The sequence below is a fragment of the Cetorhinus maximus genome, unplaced genomic scaffold (assembly GCF_964194155.1).
Source record: "Cetorhinus maximus unplaced genomic scaffold, sCetMax3.hap1.1 HAP1_SCAFFOLD_3505, whole genome shotgun sequence".
Classification (NCBI taxonomy): Eukaryota; Metazoa; Chordata; class Chondrichthyes; order Lamniformes; family Cetorhinidae; genus Cetorhinus; species Cetorhinus maximus.
The window spans coordinates 2501-12500 of record NW_027599415.1 but is presented as its reverse complement, the minus strand read 5'-3'; positions in this window follow the sequence as shown (position 1 = coordinate 12500).

The window sequence follows — 10000 nt, the reverse complement described above, 5'->3', positions numbered from 1 at the left end:
TTCTATTTGAAAACGCTTACCACCCTCAAAGTCGCACTTTTCTGGGCATTTTTAAAGTGTGACCGTTGTCTGAAAATGTTCTGAAAATCGTGTCCCCGAAAATCTCCGGGTACCCCGCCAACCTCCCCTGCCAACAATTGCAACCGTAAGGTCGGGCGGTAGGCCTACCGTCCAGGAGGCCCCAAAGCCCGCAAAACGCCATTTTGCCATTTTCTCATCGGGACTTCCGAGGGGAACTCATTAACGAGCTCCAGGAGTGGTATGCCAGAAATTGCAACTTGACCCGTCGCCGGGCACACCCGCTACTCTCTGCGGGAATACCCCCACCGGGTGCCGGGTAAAGGCCTCGGATCTGACCTCATGGACTTCCGTCTGCGCACGGATTTTGCTCTCGCGGGCCCAAGAGCCACTTTCCACGGCCTACCAACGCAATCCGAAGTGCATTGGCCAACCATTACAACGGGAAACACTTTGCCTCTCCACCAGAGACTAAGTCCAATTGGTTAACCATTTCTCAGGAAAACACTTTGCCTCTCTGCCAGAGACTTAAGTCCAATTGGTTAACCATTTCTCATGGCCGCAATTTGCCTGCCGTTCAGAGACCAAGTCCAATTGGTTAACCATTTCTCTTGAAAACACTTTGCCTCTCCGCCAGAGACTAAGTCCAATTGGTTAACCATTTCTCAGGAAAACGCTTTGCCTCTCTGCCAGAGACAAAGTCCAATTGGTTAACCATTTCTCTTGAAAACACTTTGCCTCTCTGCCAGAGACTAAGTCCAATTGGTTATCCATTTCTCGTGAAAACACTCTGCCTCTCTGCCAGAGACTAAGTCCAATTGGTTAACCATTTCTCAGGAAAACCCTTTGCCTCTCTGCCAGAGACTAAGTCCAATTGGTTAACCATTTCTCGTGAAAACACTTTGTCTCTCCGCCAGAGACTAAGTCCAATTGGTTAATCATTTCTCAAGGCCACAATTTGCCTGCCGTTCAGAGACCAAGTCCAATTGGTTAACCATTTCTCTTGAAATCACTTTGCCTCTCTGCCAGAGACTAAGTCCAATTGGTTAACCATTTCTCTTGAAAACACTTTGCCTCTCTGCCAGAGACGAAGTCCATTTGGTTAACCATTTCTCTTGAAAACACTTTGTCTCTCCGCCAGAGACTAAGTCCAATTGGTTAACCATTTCTCGTGAAAACACTTTGTCTCTCCGCCAGAGACTAAGTCCAATTGGTTAACCATTTCTCTGGAAAACACTTTGCCTCTCTGCCAGAGACGAAGTCCATTTGGTTAACCATTTCTCTTGAAAACACTTTGTCTCTCCGCCAGAGACTAAGTCCAATTGGTTAACCATTTCTCGTGAAAACACTTTGTCTCTCCGCCAGAGACTAAGTCCAATTGGTTAACCATTTCTCTGGAAAACACTTTGCCTCTCTGCCAGAGACTAAGTCCAATTGGTTAACCATTTCTCAGGAAAACACTTTGCCTCTCTGCCAGAGACTAAGTCCAATTGGTTAACCATTTCTCGTGAGAACACTTTGCCTCTCTGCCAGAGACTAAGTCCAATTGGTTCACCATTTCTCTTGAAAACACTTTGTCTCTCCGCCAGAGACTAAGTCCAATTGGTTAACCATTTCTCTGGAAAACACTTTGCCTCTCTGCCAGAGACTAAGTCCAATTGGTTAACCATTTCTCAGGAAAACACTTTGCCTCTCTGCCAGAGACTAAGTCCAATTGGTTAACCATTTCTCGTGAAAACACTTTGTCTCTCCGCCAGAGACTAAGTCCAATTGGTTAATCATTTCTCAAGGCCACAATTTGCCTGCCGTTCAGAGACCAAGTCCAATTGGTTAACCATTTCTCTTGAAATCACTTTGCCTCTCTGCCAGAGACTAAGTCCAATTGGTTAACCATTTCTCTTGAAAACACTTTGCCTCTCTGCCAGAGACTAAGTCCATTTGGTTAACCATTTCTCTTGAAAACACTTTGTCTCTCCGCCAGAGACTAAGTCCAATTGGTTAACCATTTCTCGTGAAAACACTTTGTCTCTCCGCCAGAGACTAAGTCCAATTGGTTAACCATTTCTCTGGAAAACACTTTGCCTCTCTGCCAGAGACTAAGTCCAATTGGTTAACCATTTCTCAGGAAAACACTTTGCCTCTCTGCCAGAGACTAAGTCCAATTGGTTAACCATTTCTCGTGAGAACACTTTGCCTCTCTGCCAGAGACTAAGTCCAATTGGTTCACCATTTCTCTTGAAAACACTTTGTCTCTCCGCCAGAGACTAAGTCCAATTGGTTAACCATTTCTCTGGAAAACACTTTGCCTCTCTGCCAGAGACTAAGTCCAATTGGTTAACCATTTCTCTTGAAAACACTTTGCCTCTCTGCCAGAGACTAAGTCCAATTGGTTAACCATTTCTCGTGAAAACACTTTGCCTCTCTGCCAGAGACTAAGTCCAATTGGTTAACCATTTCTCAGTGGCACACCGAGGGCAATCTGTAACGTCTCGCGGGCCCGGGGGCCCCTTTGCACGGCCTGCCAATGCAATCCGAGGCGCACTGTCCTTCGTTTGGTTAACCATTTCTCAGGGGCACACCGAGGGCACCCTGCACTGTCTCGCGGGCCCGGAGGCCACTTTGCACGGCCTGCCAATGCAATCCGAGGTGCTTCGCCCTTGGCCGCCTTCCCGGCCGGCTTCGGGACGTTTCGGGGGCTCTCACCGGGGCAAATCCGGTCCCCCGGGCGATTAGGAGGCCTCCCCGGGCAGGCCCGGGCTTCAGGCCGCCGCTTTTCCATCCCGGCCGAAAGAGGCGAAAAATGCCGAAAATGGCCAAAAATGGCCGCCGGCAGGGCCTGTCGGTCGGTTTGGCGGCAGCCTGGGTCGGTCCCTGCAGACCTGGAGGCTCGAGAAGGTTTTTGGCGATGTCGACCGATTCTCGATTTGCCACCTCCTACTATTCTGCAGGTACCCCGCCAACCTCCCCTGCCAACAATTCCAACCGTAAGGTCGGGCGGTAGTCCTACCGTCCAGGAGGCCCCAAAGCCCGCAAAACGCCATTTTGCCCTTTCCTCATCGGGACTTCCGAGGGGAACTCATTAACCAGCTCCAGGAGTGGCATGCCAGAAAATGCAACTTGACCCGTCGCCGGGCAGATTCGCTACTCTCTGCGGGAATACCCCCACCGGGTGCCGGGTAAAGGCCTCGGATCTGACCTCATGGACTTCCGTCTGTGCACGGATTTTGCTCTCGCGGGCCCAAGAGCCACGTTGCCCGGCCTGCCAATGCAACCCGAGGTCCATTGTCCTCATTGGTTAACCATTTCTCGTGAAAACACTTTGCCTCTCTGCCAGAGACGAAGTCCAATTGGTTAACCATTTCTCGTGAAAACACTTTGTCTCTCCGCCAGAGACTAAGTCCAATTGGTTAACCATTTCTCAGGGGCTCACCGAGGGCAATCTGTAACGTCTCGCGGGCCCGGGGGCCCCTTTGCACGGCCTGCCAATGCAATCCGAGGCGCACTGTCCTTCGTTTGGTTAACCATTTCTCAGGGGCACACCGAGGGCACCCTGCATTGTCTCGCGGGCCCGGAGGCCACTTTGCACGGCCTGCCAATGCAATCCGAGGTGCTTCGTCCTTGGCCGCCTTCCCGGCCGGCTTCGGGACGTTTCCGGGGCTCTCACCGGGGCAAATCCGGTCCCCCGGGCGATTAGGAGGCCTCCCCGGGCAGGCCCGGGCTTCAGGCCGCCGCTTTTCCATCCCGGCCGAAAGAGGCGAAAAATGCCGAAAATGGCCAAAAATGGCCGCCGGCAGGGCCTGTCGGTCGGTTTGGCGGCAGCCTGGGTCGGTCCCTGCAGACCTGGAGGCTCGAGAAGGTTTTTGGCGATGTCGACCGATTCTCGATTTGCCACCTCCTACTATTCTGCAGGTACCCCGCCAACCTCCCCTGCCGACAATTCCAACCGTAAGGTCGGGCGGTAGTCCTACCGACGAAGAGGCCCCAAAGCCCGCAAAACGCCATTTTGCCCTTTCCTCATCGGGACTTCCGAGGGGAACTCATGAACCAGCTCCAGGAGTGGCATGCCAGAAATTGCAACTTGACCCGTCGCCGGGCGCACTCGCTGCTCTTTGCGGGAATACCCCCACCGGGCGCCGGGTAAGAGCCTCGGATCTGACCTCATGGGCTTCCGTCCTCGCACGGATTTTGCTCTCCCGGGCCCAGGGGCCACTTTCCCCGGCCTTGCGAAGGCAATCGGAGGTGCTTCGCCCTCGAAACCGCCTTCCCGGCCGGCTTCGGGACGTTTCCGGGGCAAATCCGGTCCCGCGGGCGAAGGGGAGCCTTCCCCGGGCACGCCCGGGCTTCAGGCCGCCGCTTTCCGTGACCTACCGAAAGACGCGAAAAATGCCGAAAATGGCCAAAAATGGCCGCCCGGCACGGCCTCGCGGTCGGTTTGGGGGCAGCCTGGGTCGGTCCCTGCAGACCTGGAGGCTCGAGAAGGCACTTGGCGATGTCGACCGATTCTCGATTTGCCACCTCCTACTATTCTGCAGGTACCCCGCCAACCTCCCCAGCCAACAAATCGCAAATGCCGATCGGCGGGTGACCGTCCGGTAGTCATGCCGACGAAGAGGCACCTAGGCCCCGCAAACGCTTCCAAATCCGACCCCATCCCGGACCGGTTCTTTTTTAAAAAAGGCTCCCAGGATTCCGGATTTTTTCCTGCCGCACTCGGGACCACCCGACGGACACGAAACCGGGAACCTTTCCCCGGTCCGACCCTCCTCGGCCCGGCCAGCCGACGCCGAAGCGGCCGACTGGTTAATGATTTCACCCTGCTCCGACGTGACGCGTTTTCCAACCGCGCATGCGCGGCTCTGCCACCCGAACCGCCCCCTCACGTGGGGGCTCTGGGTCCGCCCCCCGGCAGCCATTTCCTCCTGCCGGTCCGTTATTTTACGCCGTTTTTCGCCCTCCAGCCCTGCCGGAATGCTGCCTGCTCGCTGGTTAACCATTTCGCTCCCTGCACTTCGGCTTCTGCCCTGCTGGGGAAGCCCGCTGCTGCCTCTAACCGTACTCACGGGCGGGCGGCTCTCCTGCGCGGCCTCCGGCCACGCCCCCTCACCTGGTTTGCTGGGAACCCGCCCCCGGCAGCCTGTTACTCGTGCCGGTTCGGTCTTATCGGCCCTTTTTGCACCTTCCCTGCCTGCTGGCATGCTTCGGCTCACCGGTCAACCGGTTCCCCGTTCTCCACTTAGACTTTTGAGCTGCGGGGCTGGTCTGCCGCGAACTGCACCCGTATTACGGGGCGGGCGGCTCTACTGCCCGTACGGCTGCCCTGCCTGTTAACTGGTTAACCGTTTCCCCGTCCACTACTTCGTCCCTGGACCTGCCGGTGTGTTCTGCAGCTAACTGCACCCGTATTACGGGGCGGGACGCTCCGCTTACCGGCCGGCTGCCATGCCTGCTTAACTGGTCAACCATTTACTCACATATACTTAGCCCCTGGAGCTGCTGGGCTGGTCGGCGACCTAACTGCACCCTTGTTGCCGGGAGGTCGGCACTAATTGCCGGCCGGCCGGCTGCCCTGCCTGCTAACTGGTAAACCCTTTACCCACATGTACTTAGCCCCTGGATACTGATGGGCTGTTCTGCACCTAACTGCACCCTGATTAGCGGGCGGGCGGCTTTAATTGCCGGCCGGCTGCTCTGCCTGCTAACTGGTTAACCATTGACCCACATGTACTTAGCCCCTGGAAACAGAGGGGCTGTTCTGCACCTAACTGCACCCTTATTAGCGGGCGGACAGGCGGCCGGCTCTAATTACCGGCCGGCCGGCTGCCCTGCCTGCTAACTGGTTAACCATTTACCCACATGTACTTAGCCCCTGGAAACTGATGGGCTGTTCTGCACCTAACTGCACCCTTATTAGCGGGCGGACAGGCGGCCGGCTCTAATTACCGGCCGGCCGGCTGCCCTGCCTGCTAACTGGTTCACCATTTACCCACATGTCCTTAGCCCCTGGAAGCTGATGGGCTGTTCTGCACCTAACTGCACCCTTATTAGCGGGCGGGCGGCTGTAATTACCGGCCGGCTGCCCTGCCTGCTAACTGGTTAACCATTTACCCACATGTACTTAGCCCCTGGAAACTGATGGGCTGTCCTGCACCTAACTGCACCCTTATTAGCGGGCGGACAGGCGGCCGGCTCTAATTACCGGCCGGCCGGCTGCCCTGCCTTGCTAGCTGGTTAACCATTTACCCACATGTACTTAGCCCCTGGAAACTGATGGGCTGTTCTGCACCTAACTGCACCCTTATTAGTGGGCGGACAGGCGGCCGGCTCTAATTACCGGCCGGCCGGCTGCCCTGCCTGCTAACTGGTTAACCATTTACCCACATGTACTTAGCCCCTGGAAACTGATGGGCTGTCCTGCACCTAACTGCACCCTGATTAGCGGGCGGGCGGCTCTAATTGCCGGCCGGCTGCTCTGCCTGCTAACTGGTTCACCATTGACCCACATGTACTTAGCCCCTGGAAACTGATGGGCTGTCCTGCACCTAACTGCACCCTTATTAGCGGGCGGACAGGCGGCCGGCTGTAATTCCCGGCCGGCTGCGCTGCCTGCTAACTGGTTAACCATTTACCCACATGTACTTAGCCCCTGGAAACTGATGGGCTGTTCTGCAACTCACTGCACCCTTACTGGCGGGCGGACAGGCGGCCGGCTCTAATTACCGGCCGGCCGGCTGCCCTGCCTTGCTAACTGGTTAACCATTTACCCACATGTACTTAGCCCCTGGAAACTGATGGGCTGTTCTGCACCTAACTGCACCCTTATTAGCGGGCGGGCGGCTGTAATTACCGGCCGGCTGCCCTGCCTGCTAACTGGTTAACCTTTTACCCACATGTACTTAGCCCCTGGAAACTGATGGGCTGTTCTGCACCTAACTGCACCCTTACTAGCGGGCGGACAGGCGGCCGGCTCTAATTACCGGCCGGCCGGCTGCCCTGCCTTGCTAACTGGTTAACCATTTACCCACATGTACTTAGCCCCTGGAAACTGATGGGCTGTCCTGCACCTAACTGCACCCTTACTAGCGGGCGGGCGGCTGTAATTAGCGGCCGGCTGCCCTGCCTGCTAACTGGTTCATCATTTACCCACATGTACTTAGCCCCTGGAGCTGCTGGGCTGGTCGGCACCTAACTGCAGCCCTATGGCCGGGAGGTCGGCTCTAATTACCGGCCGGCTGCCCTGCCTGCTAACTGGTTAATCATTTACCCACATGTACTTAGCCCCTGGAGCTGCTGGGCTGGTCGGCACCTAACTGCACCCGTAATGGCCGGGAGGTCGGCTCTAATTACCGGCCGGCTGCCCTGCCTGCTAACTGGTTAACCATTTACCCACATGTACTTAGCCCCTGGAGCTGATGGGCTGTTCTGCACCGAACTGCACCCTGATTAGCGGGCGGGCGGCTCTAATTGCCGGCCGGCTGCCCTGCCTGCTAACTGGTTAACCATTTACCCGCATGTACTTAGCCCCTGGAGCTGCTGGGCTGGCCGGCACCTAACTGCACCCTTATCACCGGGCGGGCGGCTCTAATTACCGGCCGGCCGGCTGCCCTGCCTGCTAACTGGTTCACCATTTACCCACATGTACATAGCCCCTGGAGCTGCTGGGCTGGCCGGCACCTAACTGCACCCTTATCACCGGGCGGGCGGCTCTAATTACCGGCCGGCCGGCTGCCCTGCCTGCTAACTGGTTAACCATTTACCCACATGTACTTAGCCCCTGGAAAATGATGGGCTGTTCTGCACCTATCTGCACCCTGATTAGCGGGCGGGCGGCTCTAATTGCCGGCCGGCTGCTCTGCCTGCTGACTGGTTAACCATTTACCCACATGTCCTTAGCCCCTGGAAGCTGATGGGCTGTTCTGCACCTAACTGCACCCTGATTAGCGGGCGGGCGGCTGTAATTGCCGGCCGGCTGCATTGCCTGCTAACTGGTTAACCATTGACCCACATGTACTTAGCCCCTGGAAACAGAGGGGCTGTTCTGCACCTAACTGCACCCTTATTAGCGGGCGGACAGGCGGACGGCTCTAATTACCGGCCGGCCGGCTGCCCTGCCTGCTAACTGGTTAACCATTTACCCACATGTACTTAGCCCCTTGAAACTGATGGGCTGTTCTGCACCATACTGCACCCTTATTAGCGGGCGGACAGGCGGCCGGCTCTAATTACCGGCCGGCCGGCTGCCCTGCCTGCTAACTGGTTCACCATTTACCCACATGTCCTTAGCCCCTGGAAGCTGATGGGCTGTTCTGCACCAAACTGCACCCTTATTAGCGGGCGGGCGGGCGGCTCTAATTACCGGCCGGCTGCTCTGCCTGCTAACTGGTTAACCATTGACCCACATGTACTTAGCCCCTGGAGCTGATGGGCTGTTCTGCACCTAACTGCACCTTGATTAGCGGGCGGGCGGCTCTAATTGCCGGCCGGCTGCTCTGCCTGCTAACTGGTTCACCATTTACCCACATGTACTTAGCCCCTGGAAACTGATGGGCTGTTCTGCACCTAACTGCACCTTGATTAGCGGGCGGGCGGCTCTAATTGCCGGCCGGCTGCTCTGCCTGCTAACTGGTTCACCATTTACCCACATGTACTTAGCCCCTGGAAACTGATGGGCTGTTCTGCACCTAACTGCACCCTGATTAGCGGGCGGGCGGCTCTAATTGCCGGCCGGCTGCTCTGCCTGCTAACTGGTTAACCATTTACCCACATGTACTTAGCCCCTGGAAACTGATGGGCTGTTCTGCACCTAACTGCACCCTGATTAGCGGGCGGGCGGCTCTAATTGCCGGCCGGCTGCTCTGCCTGCTAACTGGTTAACCATTTACCCACATGTACTTAGCCCCTGGAAACTGATGGGCTGTTCTGCACCTAACTGCACCCTTATTAGCGGGCGGGCGGCTGTAATTACCGGCCGGCTGCCCTGCCTGCTAACTGGTTCATCATTTACCCACATGTACTTAGCCCCTGGAGCCGCTGGGCTGGTCTGCACCTAACTGCACCCTTATTAGCGGGCGGACAGGCGGCCGGCTCTAATTACCGGCCGGCCGGCTGCCCTGCCTGCTAACTGGTTCACCATTTACCCACATGTCCTTAGCCCCTGGAAGCTGATGGGCTGTTCTGCACCTAACTGCACCCTTATTAGCGGGCGGGCGGCTGTAATTACCGGCCGGCTGCCCTGCCTGCTAACTGGTTAACCATTTACCCACATGTACTTAGCCCCTGGAGCTGCTGGGCCTGTCGGCACCTAACTGCACCCTTATCACCGGGCGGGCGGCTCCAATTACCGGCCGGCTGCCCTGCTTGCTAACTGGTTAACCATTTCACCTTCTGCACTTTGCCTACCTTACCCTTCGCCGAACCCTAACCCTGGCCCTAACACACGCTCTAAACCCTGCACTTAAACGTAACCCTAACCCTCACCCTAACCCTAACACTCGCCCTAACTCTAACCCTAACCCTAACCCTAACCCTACCCTTAAACCTTACCCTAACCCTTTGCCCGTCCCCGACCCCAACACTAACCCTATTCCCTCACCTTCTCCCCGTCACCGACCCCCAACCCCGACCCCAACACTAACACTCACCATGCAGGCTACAAATGCGCCGCCTTCGCAACCCTTCACCCGCCGGCACACTCTTACAACCGCACCAACCACAAGCCTCCTCCGGGCCCATACCTTCCAGAAGGAAAATGCCCCTCACTCAACACCGACCCCAATCCACTCTGCGCAGCCGGCAATGGCGACCCCCGGTGCGGCCACCGCGGCCTCGTCCACCCCGCTCCCTCCCGAGGCCTACCACGCCCTCGCTAAGCCCGTGCCTTACAAGCCGACAATCCCTTCATGCTCACCGCTTCCGACAACCACCGGCCAGCCGGCCAAGCCCTTGAAATCCAGCCCTTCCGCCAGCACCGACTCAAATCCAACCT